General features: G+C 46.4%; 1 protein-coding gene across 1 annotated transcript in view; it reads left to right on the plus strand.

Moving 5' to 3' along the window:
• The window catches only part of LOC144679287 (thioredoxin domain-containing protein 6-like), an 83751-nt gene that overhangs the window by 65496 nt on the left and 2527 nt on the right, over nt 1–15728 (plus strand). The gene's annotated exons all lie outside the window — the stretch shown is intronic.

A 15728-nucleotide genomic window follows, 5' to 3' on the forward strand; every position in this document is an offset into this window, starting at 1 on the left:
TATGGATTGAGGTTGCATATCAGCCATGATCTTGTTGAATGGTAGAACAGGCTTGAGAGGTGAAATAGCCTAGCCTTGTCTCTTTGTTCCTATACAGACAATAAAAGGTGGGCAAAGAAAGGTTGGAGCTGATTAGGGAACAAAATGTAGATTTTGTGTGAAGGAAGAGGGAATGACTGAGATATTAAATGAATACTTTGCATCTGTCTTCACTAAAGGAGAGGATGCTGTCAATGTAGCAGTAAAGGAGGAAATAGTATTTATACTGGTTAAAATAAAAATAGGTAAAGAAGAACACTTAAATGGTTGCCAAACCTAAAAGTGAAAAAGTCACCCAGTCCAGATGAGGCATATTCTCGATTACTGAGGGAAGTAAGGACAGAAATTTTGCAGGCTTTGGTCACAATCTTTTAATCAGATGTAAAGATGGTGCCGAGGGCTGGTGGATTGTCAATTTAACATTCCTATTTTAAAAAGGGGAGAGGGATAAAACCTGGCAGCTACAGGCCAGTCAGCCAAACATCAGTGGCGAAACATTTAGAAACAATAGTCCAAGACAAAATCAATTGGCATTTGGAAAATATGGGTTAGTATATTAAATGAAATGAAATAGGTATGTTAAAGGCCAATTATTTTTGACTAACATCGAGTTCTTTGATTATGTAACAGAGAGGGCTGGTGAGGATAGCACAGTTAATATTGTGTATATTGAATTTCAAAGGGCATTTGATAAAGTAACATAATAAACTTGCTAGCAGAAATACAGCCCAGGGTATTAAAGGGATAGTGGCAATAAGGATACAAAATTAACTATGGTAGAGAAAGCCAAGGATAGTGGTGAACAGTTGTTTTTTAGACTGCAGGGAAGTATACAACACTGTTTCCCCCAAGGGATATTATTAGGACCACTGTTCTTTTGCTATATATTAATAACCTGTATTTGGGTATACAGGACATAATTTTAAAACTTGCAGATGATACAAAACTCTGAAATGTAGTAAAGAATAAAGAGGATACTAACAGACTTCAGAAGGACACAGGCTGATGAAATAGACAGACATATGACAAAGGAAATTTATGCAGAGAAGTTGAAGTGATACATTTTGTGAGAAAGAATAAGGTGAGACAATATAATTTAGATGCTATAATTTTAAAAGGGGTACAGAACAAGAACACAAGAAAGAAAGAGGAGCAGGAATAGACCATATGGCCTGTCGAGCGTGCTCCACCATTCAATATGATCATGCCTGATCTTGGGCTTCAACTTCATTTTCCCATCCACTCGCCATATCCCTTAATTCCCTGAGAAACCAAAAATCTGCCTATCCCAGTCTTAGATGTATTCAGCGAAGGAGCATCCACAACTCTCTGGGGTAGAGCGTTCCAAAGATTCACAATTCTTGGAGTGGGAGTAATTTTCCCTCATCTCAGTGTTAAATGATTGGCCCCTTATCCTGAGACTGTGCCCCCATGTTTTAGACTCCCCAACCGGCAGAAACAATCTCTCAGCTCCCTCAGAATTTTGTAGATTTCAATGAGATTGCCTCTCATTCATCTGAACTCCAGAGAATATGCGCCCAATTTACTTAGCACTTATCATAGGACAACACCCTCATCCCAAGTACCAATCTAGTGAACCTTTGCTGTACTGTCTTCAATGCAAGTATATCATTTCTTAAATGTGGAGACCAAAACTGCATATAGTATTCCAGATGTGGTCTCACCAAAACCCTGTACAACTGTAGCAAGACTTTATTCTTGTACTCCAATCCCCTTGCAATAAAGGCCAATATGCCATTTGCCTTCCTAATTGCTTGCTGCACATGCATGTAAACTTTCTGGCCAGGATTTTCCAGCCCCGCCTACTGCAGAGATCTTCCGGTCCTGCTGAAAGTCAATGGACATTTGGCTGGGCTGCTGAACCTCCCACAGCGGGTCCTGCCAAGACAGGGCTGGAAAATCCCAGCCTCTATGTTCCCTGTACAAGCACACCAAGTCTCTTTGAACATCAGCACTTACATGTTTCATACCTTTTAAAAAATATTTGTACAACCAAAGTGAATAACTTCACACTTCCCTACATTATACCCCATCTGCCAGCTCGTTGCCCACTCACTTAGCCCATCTATATCTCTTTGCAGCCTCTCTGTGTCCTCCCTACAGCTTACCTTCCCACCTAGCTTGGTATCATCAGCAACCTTTAATACATTACTCTCTTTATCTAATTCAGTAATATAGATTGTAAATAGCTGATGCCCCAGCCCTGATCCTTGTGGCACTCCACGATTCACTGCCTGCCAATTTGAAAAAGCTACTTTGGGCTGCATTAGGTGCTTCAGTTGGAGTTTGGTGAGGGAGGGACTTTTAAGGGTTAATTTCTATCTAAAGTCTAATCTTTCTTTAATTTGGGTGAAGGTGAGTTTTATTCCAGCTTTAAAATGGGTTATACAGGCTCTGTTTGCAGCTGCAGCTAGTAAATTTGTTAACTGGATTAAACAGGTTTTCAGAAGCTAGATTTAGACAGCATAAAAGCAAGCCATCTACAATGCTGCTTTGGGCTGCACTGGAGTGCTTCAGTTGGAGTTTGGTGAGAGAGGGAGGGAGGGATCCTTTCATTTTCTACCTTTCCTCAGTAGGAAGAGCAGTGGCCTTGGTAAGTAGGACCTGGCATTTCTTCTTCTGTCCTTAATATTCTCTAAACTGGAGGAAGTAATTTAAGTCATGGCAGGGCAGCTTGGCCAAGTGGAATGCTCGTCCTGAGCAATGTGGAAAGTCAGGGCCACTTCCAGGTCCAAGGCAACCTTGTGTGCAGGAAGTGTCTCCAGCTGCAGCTACTCAAAATCTGTGTTTCAGAGCTGGAGCTGCACCTGGAGTCACTGTGGAACATCTGCAAGGATGAGATCTTCGTGGATAGCACCTACAGTGAGATGGTCACACCGCAGGTAAAGGGTGCACAGGCAGAAAGGGAATGGGCGACCGCCAGACAGAGTAAAATCTCTAGGCAGGTAGTGCAGGAGTCCCCTGGGTCCTCCCTCTCCAACTGATTTTCCACTTTGGATACTGCTGGAGGAGATTGTTTCTCAAAGGAATATAGCAAGAACTAAGTCTTTGGCACCATGCATGGCTCAGCTGCACAGGGGGGAGGAAAAAGAGTGGGAGAGCAATAGTGATAGGGGATTCTATCGTAAAGGGAACAGATGGACATTTCTGCAGCTGCAGATGTAACACCAGGATAGTATGATGCCCCCCTGGTGCCAGGGTCAAGGATGTCACTGAGCGGCTGCAGGGCATTCTGAAGCAGGAGGGTGAACAGCCAGAGGTTGTGGTACCAACAACATAGGTAAAAAGAGGGATGATGTCCTGATAGCAGAATATAGGGAGCTAGGAAATATACTAAAAAGCAGGACCTCAAAGGTCGTAATCTCAAGATTACTCCCAGTACCACATGCTAGTGAGATCAAGAATAGGAGAATAGACCAGATGAATGCATGGCTGGGGAGATTTGTAGGAGGGAGGGATTTCGATTCCTGAGGCATTGGGACTGATTCTGGGGAAGATGGGACCTATACAAGCTGGACGAGTTGCACCCCAGCATGACCGGCACCAATATCTTTGCGGGGGCATTCATTCGTACTGTGGGGGAGGGTTTAAACTAGATTGGCAGGAGGATAGGAACTTGAGCAGGGAGTTAAAAAGGAGGGAAACAAAGATAGAAATGAAAGACAGAAAAGTAAAAGCAAAAGTGGAAGGCAGAGTAAACGAGGGCTAGCAGCAAATAGGGCCATAGTACAAAAAAAATGTGTAAACTTGTTAAAATGAAAAGTCTAAAGGCACTGTACCTGTACACATAGAGCATTCACAATAATGTAGATAAATTAACAGGGCAAATAGATGTAAATGGGTACGATATGATTGTAATTATGGAGACATGGCTGCAGAGTAACTAAGGCTGGGAACTGAATATCCAAGGGTACTCGATATTTAGGAAGGACAGGCAAAAAGGAAAGGGAGGTGCAGTGGCATTGTTAGTTAAGGATGAAATCAGTGCAATAGTGAGAGAGGATATTGGCTCAGAAAATCTAGATGTAGAATCAGTCTGGGTGGAGCTAAGAAGCAACAGGGGTGGAAAACACTATTGGGATTTATGAAAGGGAATCATATTTGACAAACTTACTGGAGTGTTTTGAGGATGTAACTAGCAGAATAGATAAGGGACAACCAATGGACGTGATGTATTTGAAATTTTAGAAAGCTTTTGATAAAGTCCCATATAAGAGATTAGTGTGTAAAATTAAAGCATGTGGGATTGGGGGTAATAGCATAGATTGAGAATTGGTTAGCAGACAGGAAACAGGGTAGGAATAAACAGGTCTTTTTTGGAGTGACAGGCACTGGCTAGTGGTGTACCGTAGGAATCAGTGCTTGGGCCCCAGCTATTCACAATATATATCAATGATTTGGATGAGGGAACCAAATGTAACATTTCCAAGTTTGCTGATGACACGAAACTTGGTGGGAATGTGAGTGGTGAGGAAGATATTAAGAGGCTTCAAGGTGATTTAGACAAGTTGAGTGAGTGTGCAAATACATGGCAGATGCAGTATAACATGGATAAGTGTGAAGTTATTCACTTTGGTAGGAAAAACAGAATGGCAGAGTATTATTTAAATGATGATGGATTGGGAAATGTTGATGTACAAAGGGGTGTGGGTGTCCTTGTGCACCGACCACTGAAAGCAAGCAAGCAGTTGATAAGGCAAATGGTATGTTGGTCTTCATTGCGAGAGGACTTGAGTACAGGAGCAAGGATGTCTCACTGCAGCTGTACTGGGCCTTGGTGAGACCACACCTAGGCCTGAATTTTACCCTTGGTGGGCGTACGCGATTGGCGGTTAAGGCCTGCCCAGCGTGAAACACGTCTTCCCAATGGTCATGAAGGACCGGGCGGGGGCCTATCGGGCTCCGCGTCCAATGGCGACCCAGTGGATGGTTTAAAAACAGCACAGGCAGCTCCTTGAAGGATGCCAGGTGAGAACATATTTTCTGCATGCTGAAGACCGCTGCTATGGCCTCAACTGCAGCTGGAGACACCAGGCAGGAGGGCAGGTCGGGTGGGCACTCGGTCCCCCGGTTTTCGGAAGAGGTGGCTGCCAGGAGGGACACCCTTGTCCTCAGAGATGGAAGGAGAAAGCCACCACACCTGACAAAAAAAGCTTGGGAGGAGGTGGCAGCCTAGGTCAGCAGCCACGACGTTGTGCAGCGCACATGGGTGCAGTGCCGCAAAAGGCTCAACGACCTGCTGCACTTTGGAAGGGTGAGTACCATGTTGGCATGGATCAGTGTGGTGAAGTCTTTAGGGCTGGCCATCCCCCCATGAAGCTCAGGGGAGTACCAACAGTCAGTGATGCTGGAGCTGGCCAAGGGGGTGAGCCCTGGCTGCTTGGACTGAGTGCTTTGCAGCTTGAGGGCCACAACTCAGGTGTGCCCTGCAAGGTGTTCCTCAGTTAGGGTTGGCCAGGCTGCAATGGTGCTGCAGGTAAAGAGTGGACTAATCACTGCTCCCCTGTCATTTCAGGAGAAGATGAGCCATAACAACATTGAGAGGTCACGGACAGGCAGAGGCCCCCCAAACCTCTTAATCCTTACAAGATTTGAGCAGGACACCTTGGAGCTGGAGAGGTGCCACGCACCTTGGTCAGCCAGCCGTGGAGAGGCTGGGGGGGTCAGACGAAGGTAAGAGTGCAGTGCACAGAGGTGAGAGTTTTGGATTGTGCAAACATTCTTGTGTAGTCTCTTCATTGATGGGAGCCTCAAAACTGGAGTCCCCACTGATCATTGAAAGACGATGGCACCATGATGCAGATCTCCATTGCCTCACCAGGGTGCCTGGCATACACAGTGACAGTGTGATGACTTAAACTAATGACATGTCATTGTTCTCCCTTAGATTCGCCAGCAGGCACCCAACCGCAGGACCCCGAAGAGCCACCCCTGACGCCAGAGGACCGCCGGCCTTCAGCTGCACCTGCGTCATACCCACTCTCTGAACCAGGCACCAGCGCAGCTACCAGCTCAATGGGTGTTAGATGTTCGGCTAGAATGTCGGAGCACAGAAGCAGGGGCACTTCACATTCACTTGAGGAGCAGACGGACGCAGAGATTGCCCAGGGTGCTGGCAGGAGGAGGACTGGTGGTGACCAGGATGATGCTGATTCGAAGGCAGATGATGAGCTTCTGGTGTCGTTCATTAAGCGGCAGATGCTAGATGTCCAGCAGGATGTGTGGGAGGATCTGGTGGAGATCAATGAGGTTTTGCGTGCCATGGTCTCTGTTGTGGAGGAGTCCATGAGGAGCATAAACACTGCAGTGACCCTCATGGCCGAGCGCAGTGCCTCCTTCATTGAGAGACTGGTGACTCTCTTGGATAGGCAGCTCCAGGGACAGAATCAGGGGTTCCTGGTGTTGCGCTTGGACCTGCAGCCTTCACATAGGCAATGACCTCAGGTGGTCAGTGCTAGTGTGGGAGATGGACGAGGCACCCAGTATCCCATCGATCAACGGCAAGTAGGGAGGTCCAGAGCAACCTCACGATTGCACACAAACTGCTTGTTGTCTCTGCGGGCTCCTCTCAGGGCACCCTAGATGACGACAGCAGCTCCTCTGCCCCTCTGCCAGTGACTGTGGCATCTGATGAGACTGTAATGACTGGGGAGACGCCAGCCGTGGCACTGGCCACTCCCTCCAAGGTTGGGCCAGCACAGGCTCCACTGGCCAGAGGACGACTGCCAAGGTCATCAAGACCAACAAGACACCAGAGTCAGCAGCTGTCTCCAATGCCATTGCCAGCGAGGGGAGGGCACCAAGACGTAGCACTCGTAAACGTAAGTTTAAGGCAGCATGAGTACATGAGGGACTGGTCATGGGTGATCACCTGTTCTGTAATGTTTTGTTTATGTTTATTGGTGTGGAATTGAACACCGGAGAAGGTTATTTTAATTTGGTTGGCTTATGAAAATAACAATTTTCTTTTGTCATAATGGCCTGAGTATGCTTCACCTTTTTATTTTTTTGGTGCAGGGTACGCCAGTGTGTAAAGCTGGACATGTGAGTTTCTAAACTTTATTGCCAGGGCACTGAGTGGACTTTGGGTTCAAATGAAAGAGTCATTTCAGACATCCTGGATGGAGGCGGCAGCCCTAGCCTGAGGTGGAAGCAGATCTTTGGCAGCTTAGCTGAAAGAGTATTAGATCAAGGTGCCCCTGCCTCCCTGAAGAATACAGAGGTCTGCCTCCACATCCTCAGCGTTCTCCTCACCATGATCCTCTTCTGACTCACTACTGGATTCATCCTCTGTGGCCTGTGGAGCTGCGTCAAGATCATCTTCCTCCAGTGGGTCCCCCCTTGCCAGTGCCAGATTGTGGAGAGTGCAGCATGTAACCACTAACAGTGACACCCGCTCTGGGGAGTATTGTAGTGCTCCCCGTGAACCATCCAGGCATCGGAAGCGCATCTTCAAAGACCTATGGTCCTTTCTATCACTGACCTTGTGGAGGCATGACTTCTATTATAACGCTGCTCTACCTCTGTCCTTGGGTGGCGGAGAGGCATCATAAGCCACCTTTGCAACAGATAGCCCTTGTCACCCAGCAGCCATCCATCCAGTCAGGCTGGAGCACTGAATAGGCACAGCACCTGAGAGTGTCTCAGGATATAAGCGTCATGGGAGCTGCCAGGGTACCTTGCACAGACTCGCAGAATCTGCGTCCTGTGGTCACACACTACCTGGACATTCATCGGGTGAAATCTCTTCCCGTTGACGAAGGCACGTGACTGTCCTGCTGGCGCCTTGATGGCCACATATGTGCAGTCGAATACACCCTGGATGCGGGGGAACACAGCAATCGCTGCAAACACTCTGGCTCGCTCAGCCTGGCTGGCCTCATCCGTGCGGAAATGAATAAATGTCATTACCCGCCTGAACAGAGCTTCTGTCACCAGCCTGACGCAACTGTGGACAGCTGATTGAGACACTTCACAAAGATTCCCCACTGACCTGTGGAAAGAGCTGGAGGCATAGAAGCTGAGGGCCACTGTGACCTTCAGAGCCACTGGCATGGGGTTTCCACCCATACTATTGGAGGTGATCTCAGGCACAATCATATGACAAAATGGAAATCACAGTCTCTCTGGAGAGGCGGAGCCTCCTTCAGCATTGCACCTCAGACATGTTGAGGTAGGTGCATCGCTGCCTGTAAACCCTGACAGCAGGATAGTGCGTCTTCTGCAGCCCCTTCCGCCTTGGCTACCTGCTGAACCTGTGCTCCTTGTACCTGCGCCTCTCCTCCCACAGGTCACTCCCCTGCAAGCCGCATTGGGGCACCTGGCCTCCTCTCCCTTCTGCCCCTCTCTTCCTCCTCAGAGGAGGTGCCAGCAGTGGAGACCACAATCCCCATTACCAAAGTAACAGAAGGCTGCCTGATACCTGGAAGGGTCCACATGGTCAAAATCTTCCAGGGGCCTTGGAGAGACCATAAGACATAGGAGCAGAAATTAGGCCATTTGGCCCATTGAGTCTGCTCTGCCATTCAATCATGGCTGATAAGTTTTTCAACCCCATTCTCCTGCCTTCTCCCCGTAAGCTTTGATCCCCTTACCAATCAAGAAACTATCTATCTCGGTCTTAAATACACTCAATGACCTGGCCTCCACAGCCTTCTGTGGCAATGAATTCCATAGATTCACCACTCTCTGGCTAAAGAAGTTTCTCCTCATCTCTGTTCTAAAAGGTCTTCCCTTTACTCTGAGGCTGTGCCCTCGGGTCCTAGTCTCTCCTACTAATGGAAACATCTTCCCCACGTCCACTCTATCCAGGCCTTTCAGTATTCTGTAAGTTTCAATCAGATCCACCCTCATCCTTCTAAACTCCATCGAGTATAAACCCAGAGACCTCAAACGTTCCTCATATGTTAAGCCTTTCATTCCTGGGATTGTTCTCGTGAACCTCCTCTGGACCCTCTCCAGGGCCAGCACATCCTTCCTGAGATACGGGGCCCAAAATTGCTCACAATATTCTAAATGTGGTCTGACCAGAGCCTTATAAAGCCTCAGCAGCACATCCCTGCGTTTATATTCTAGTCCTCTCGAAGTAAATGCCAACATTGCATTTACCTTCCTAACTACCCACTCAACCTGCAAGTCTACCTTAAGAGAATCCTGGACTAGGACTCCCAAGTCCCTTTCCACTCCAGATTTCTGAATTCTCTCCCCATTTAGAAAATAGTCCATGCCTCTATTCTTCCTACCAAAGTGCATGACCTCACACTTCCCCACGTATTCCATCTGCCACTTCTTTGCCCATTCTCCTAACCTGTCCAAATCCTTCTGCAGCCTCCCCGCCTCCTCAATACTACCTGTCCCTCCACCTATCTTTGTATCATCTGCAAACTTAGCCGGGATGCCCTCAGTTCCTTCATCTAGATCATAAATGTATAAAGTGAAAAGTTGTGGTCCCAACACTGACCCCTGCAGAACTCCACTAGTCACCGGCCGCCATCCTGAGAAGGACCCCCTTATCCCCACTCTCTGCCTCCTGCCAGACAGCCAATCTTCTATCCATGCTAGTATCTTGCCTCTAACACCATGGGCTCTTATCTTACTGAGCAGCCTCCTGTGCGGCACCTTGTCAAAGGCCTTCTGGAAGTCCAAGTAGATAACATCCATTGGCTCTCCTTTGTCTAACCTACTCGTTACCTCCTCAAAGAATTCTAACAGATTTGTCAGGCATGACCTCCCCTTGATGAAACCATGCTGACTTTGCCCGATTTTACCTTGTACTTCCAAGTATTCTGAAATCTCATCCTTAATAATGGACTCTAAAATCTTACCAACGACCGAGGTCAGGCTAATCGGCCTGGAATTTCCCATCTTTTGCCTCACTCCCTTCTTAAACAGGGGGGTTACATTAGCGATTTTCCAGTCCTCTAGGACCCTCCCTGACTCCAGTGATTCCTGAAAGATCACCACTAACTCCTCCACTATCTCTTCAGCTATCTGCTTCAGAACTCTGGGGTGTAATCCATCTGGTCCAGGTGATTTATCCACTTTCAGACCTTTCAGTTTTCCTAGCACCTTCTCCTTGATAATGGCCACCATACTCGCATCTGCCCCCCGACTCTCTTGAACCTTGGGGATGTCACTTGTGTCTTCCACTGTGAAGACTGACGCAAAGTACCTGTTCAGTTCCTCCATCATTTCTTTGTTCCCCACTACTACTTCTCCAGCGTCATTTTCCAGAGGCCCAATGTCCACTTTTGCCTCTCTCTTACCCTTTATATGTCTAAAAAAACTCTTGCAATCTTCTTTTATTATACTGGCTAGTTTACCCTCATATTTAATCTTCTCTCTCTTTATTTCTTTTTTAGTTGTCCTCTGTTGGTCTTTGTAGGCTTCCCAATCCCCTGGTTTCCCACTGCTCTTCGCCGCATTGTATGCTTTCTCTTTAGCTTTTATGCTGTCCCTGACTTCCCTTGTCAGCAATGGTTGCCTTGTCCTTCCTTTAGTATGCTTCTTCTTCCTCGGGATGAAGTTTTGCTGTGTCTCCCAAATTACTCCCAGAAACTCCTGCCATTGCTGTTCCACTGTCTTTCCTGCTGGGCTCATTTCCCAGTCAATTCTGGCCAGTTCCTCCCTCATGCCCCTGTAGTTGCCTTTATTCAACTGTTATACCATTACATCTGATTCCAACTTTTTCCTCTCAAATTGCAGGGTAAATTTTATCATGTTATGGTCACTTCCTCCTAAGGGTTCCTTCACCTTAAGCTCCCTTATCAAATCTGCCTCATTACACATCACTAAATCTCGAATTGCCTGTTCCCTGGTGGGCTCCACCACAAGCTGCTCCAAAAAGCCATCTCATAGACATTCCACAAATTCCTTTTCTTGGGATCCACTACCAACCTGATTTTCCCAGTCTACCTGCATATTGAAATCCCCCATGATCACTGTAACCTTGCCTTTCTTACACACCTTTTCGATCTCCTGGTGTATCTTGTGCCCCACATCCTGACTACTGTTCGGAGGCCTGTACATAACTCCCATTATGGTTTTTTTACCTTTGCGGTTTTTCAACTCTACCCACACAGATTCTACATCATCTGACCCTACATCATTTCTTGCCATCGATTTAATTTCATTTCTTCCTAACAAAGCAACCCCAGCCCCTCTGCCAACCTGCCTATCTTTCCGATAGGATGTATATCCTTGGATATTTAGCTCCCAGTCCTGATCCTCTTGCAGCCATGTTTCCGTGATGCCCACCACATCATACCTGCCAATTTCAATCTGCGCCACAAGCTCATTTACCTTATTTCGTATACTGCGTGCATTCAGATACAACACCTTCAGTCCTGTATTTCCCGTCCCCTTTCTCATTTTCGTCCCTTTATCTGATGTGCTTGAAGTTAGATTCCTAGCCCTTTCCAAACATTCTGTCCTATTTTGTGTTCTGGAGACTTTAATAGCCTCTCCTGGGCTCTCCTTTCTTTTCAGTTTTTTCATAATTTTCCATGAAGTTGAATCCACCCCCCCACACGCTAACCTGCTCCTTTGTTTCCCATTAGTCATACTTCTTGGAGTTTTACCTTTCCCTCCCCCCCACTTTCTAGTTTAAAGTCCTGTTGACCACCCTATTTACCCTTTTCGCTAGAAGATTGGTCCCAGATCGGTTCAGGTGGAGACCGTCCCAAAGGTACAGATCCCTCTTGTTCCAATGCTGATGCCAGTGCCCCACGAAATGGAACCCCTCTTTCCCGCATCACTCCTTTAGCCAGTTCCCTTTACTTCCCTTATTCTCGCCTCCCTATGCCAATTTGCACGTGGCTCGGGTAGTAATCCGGAGATTATAACCCTTGAGGACCTGTTCTTTAATTTAGTTCCTAGTTCCTGATAATCCCCAAACAGGTCCTCTTTCCTAGTCTTACCTATGTTATTTGTCCCGACATGGACCACAACAACTGGATCCTGCCCCCCCTCTCCAATATCCTTTCAATCCGGTCAGAGATGTCCCTCACCCTGGCACCGGGCAGGAAACATACCATGTGGGACTCTCGATCCTGCTTACAAAGGAAGCTATCAATTCCCCTAATTATAGAATCCCCTACAACTACCACGTCTTTTTGCTCCCCCCTCTTGAATGGCCTCCTGTGCCACGGTGCCGTGGTCAGCTGGCTCATCCTCCCTACAGCCCTCTTCCTCATCCACACAGGGAGCAAGTACCTCGTACCTGTTGGACAAGGTCAAGAGCTGAGGCTCCTCTGTTCCTGAACACAGGATCCCTCTTCCTGCCTCACTTGCAGTCACACCCTGCTGACCACTGACCGGACTTGAGGTACTTAATCTACTGGGTGTGACCGCCTCCTTATACAAAGCGTGCAGGTAACTCTTCCCCCTCCCGGATGTGTCGCAGCGTCCGGAGCTCGGACTCCAGCTCATCAATTCTGAGCCAGAGTTCCTCCAGCAACCAACACTTGCTGCAGATGTGGTCACTGCGGCTCACAATGGGATCTGCCAGCTCCCACAACATACAGCTACAGCACATCACCTGCCCAGCCATCTCTACTTAGATAATTAATTTATTAATTAGCCTTGCAGTGTTTTCTTTTTCAAATTTGGTGCAGATTTCCTACCAACCAATCAGGTCACAGCTTTCCTGTGACGTCACTTTTTCAGTTTTGGCTTTAGTTACTCTGTGCCCCGATGTCACTGCTCCGGTGCTCCTCCCTCCGAGTCTGCTCCCTAGAGACAAGGCCGCGAATCCCCGAGGTAAGCTAGATTTATACTCACTGCTCCGGTGCTCCTCCCTCCGAGTCTGCTCCCTGGAGACAAGGCCGCGAATCCCCGAGGTAAGCTAGATTTATACTCAGCGCTCCAGTGCTCCTCCCTCCGAGTCTGCTCCCTGGAGACAAGGCCGCGAATCCCCGAGGTAAGCTAGATTTATACTCACCGCTCCAGTGCTCCTCCCTCCGAGTCTGCTCCCAGGATTTACTCACCAATCAGCTGCTTTTTCTTTAAAATCCACTTTCAGAAGAGTGTCCCTTGCAGATCTGGTGCACTCCTGAAGGCACTGCCTCTTCCTCTTTTTTTAGGTTTGAGGAGGAGGGAGGGATGGAAACACTACAGCAATGTAATGTTTGGGGCTATTCCGTTCTTTGACAGTGGGTCCTCCTCGATTCCCTCCTGAGTCGCGGTGGCTGCGATGACTTCTCCCAGAATGCTTCAGTCACTTCTCACCAGCGCCCTCTGTTGGATCAATGAGTCCTGAAAGGAAGCCTAGAAATGCTAAGAATGAAGCTCAGAACAGAGATTAAGCTGTCAAGTTCAAAAAAGCAACCAACAGCAAACTATCTCCTGAACTCCTCACTACCCACACTGGCAATGCTGCTGACCCTTTTTATCTCGCCCTTGGATGAGGTTTTGCAAAATATGTATTGCCCGCCAGCTCGTTTTGCCCATGTGACGAGCACAAAATCGCACGGGCAGCATAAAATTTGGATCAGTTGGGTTTTTAATGGCCTTAAGTGACCTTTTAATTGATTGCGGACGTGGCATCAACACCTGTGCGTGCCCGCCGACCTGAAGATTGCGCGCATGCGGGATGAAGTCGGAACGCTCACCCGACGTCTACTCGCGCTATTTTACACCCAATCGGGTCGGGCGCGCACCCGCCCGTGAAGCGTATAATTGTGCCCTTGGTGTATTGTGTGCAGTTTTGTTCTCCTTACCTAAGAAAGAATATACTTGCCATAGAAGGGGTGCAGCAAAGGTTCCCTAGACTGATTCCTGAGATGGCAAGATTGTCATATGAGGAGACATTTGGTTGACTGGGCCTGTATTCACTGGAGTTTAGAAGAATGAGAGGAGATCTCATTGAAACATATAAAATTCTGACAGAGCTGGACAGACTGGATGCAGGGATGATACTTCATCTGGCTGGGGCATCTAGAACAAGTGGTCACAGTCTCAGGATATGGGGTAGACCATTTAGGACTGAGATAAGGAGAAACTTCTTCATTCAACTGAGGTAAGGAGAAACTTCCTCATTCAGAGGGTGGTGAACCTATGGAATTCTCTACCACAGAAGGCTGTGGAAGCCAAGTCACAGAATATATTTATGAAGGAAATGGATAGATTTTTAGACTCTAAAGGCATCAAGGGGTATGGGGAGTGCGCATGAGTATGGTGTTGAGACAGAGGATCAGCCATGATTATATTGAATGGCAGAGCAGGCTCGAAGGGCTGAATGACCTACTCCTCCTCCTATTTTCTGTGTTTCTATGCCCACTCTCTGCTTTCTATCCATTAACTAATCTACCCATGCTAAAATACTATCCCCAACTCCATGAGCCCTTATCTTGCCTATTAACCTTTTGTGTGACACCTTATTGAATGCCTACTAATTACATCCTCTAGAAACTCAAATAAATTTGTCAAACAGGATTTCCCCTTAATAAAACCATGTTGACTTGTTCTATGTATACTATACTTTTCTAAGCGCATTGTTAAGACTTCCTTAATGAGAGATTCCAGCATTTTCCCAGCAGCTGATATTCGGCTAACTGACCTGTAGTTTACTGTTTTCTCTTTTGCTCCTTTCTTGAAAAGTGTTGTAATATTTGTAACTTTCAATCTAATGGGACTGTTCCCAAATCTAAAGAATTTTGGAAAATCATAGCCAGCACATCCACTTTTTCTACAGCCAACTCTTTTAGGGTGTAGACATCAAGTCCTGGGGACTTGTCAGATTTTAGTCCCACAAGTTTTGCAATACCTTTTGTGTGCTGATATTAATTTTGTTCATTTCCTCACTCTTTTTATTCCTTAGGTCATTGTCTATTTCTGGAATGAAACTTGTGTCTTCTACTGTGAAGACAGACACAAAATATTTATTCAATGCCTCTGCTATTTCCTCATTCCCCATGATAATTTCTTCTGTCTCTGCTTCTAAGGGGCCAATGTTTACTTTATCCACTCTCTTCCTCTTTATACTTATAAAATCTCTTACAATCTGTTTTTATGTTCCTGGTTAGTTTACTCACATATTCTATTTTTTACCTTTTTTATCAACTTCTGGTAGCCCTCTGCTGGTTTCTAAAACCCTCCTAATCCACAGATTCAGACTTAAACTACTGTTTTTGTTTACAACATTGTAAGGCTCTTCTTTTAATCTAATACTATCCTTAACTTCCTGAGTGAGCCACAGATGGGTCTTTCTCGCTGAGTTTTTGTTTTTCAATGGAATATATTTTTGTTGAAAGTTTTGAATTGTTTCTTTAAATATTTCCCATTGTTCATTTACCTTTTAGTCTATTTACCCAATTAACCTTAGTCAGTTATCCCCTCATACCTCTGTAATTGGCTTTGTTTAGGTTTAAGATTATCGATTGTGATTGGAGTATGCCACTTTCAAACTCAACATGGAATTCAGTGGTATTATGATCACTATTTCCCAGTGGATCTTTGACTATGACATTACTAATTAACCCTGCTTCATTACACAATACTAGATCCAAGATAGCTCTATGCCTAATCAGTTCCACAATGTATTGCTGCAAGAAACTGTCACAAAAACATTCTACAAACTCATCTCCTAGATCATGCTTGCTAATTTGATTGTCCCAGTCTATATGACGATTAAAAATTGTCCACAATTATTACATTGCCTTTGTTACAAG

Source organism: Cetorhinus maximus, chromosome 4 (assembly GCF_964194155.1).
Source record: "Cetorhinus maximus chromosome 4, sCetMax3.hap1.1, whole genome shotgun sequence".
Lineage (NCBI taxonomy): Eukaryota > Metazoa > Chordata > Chondrichthyes > Lamniformes > Cetorhinidae > Cetorhinus > Cetorhinus maximus.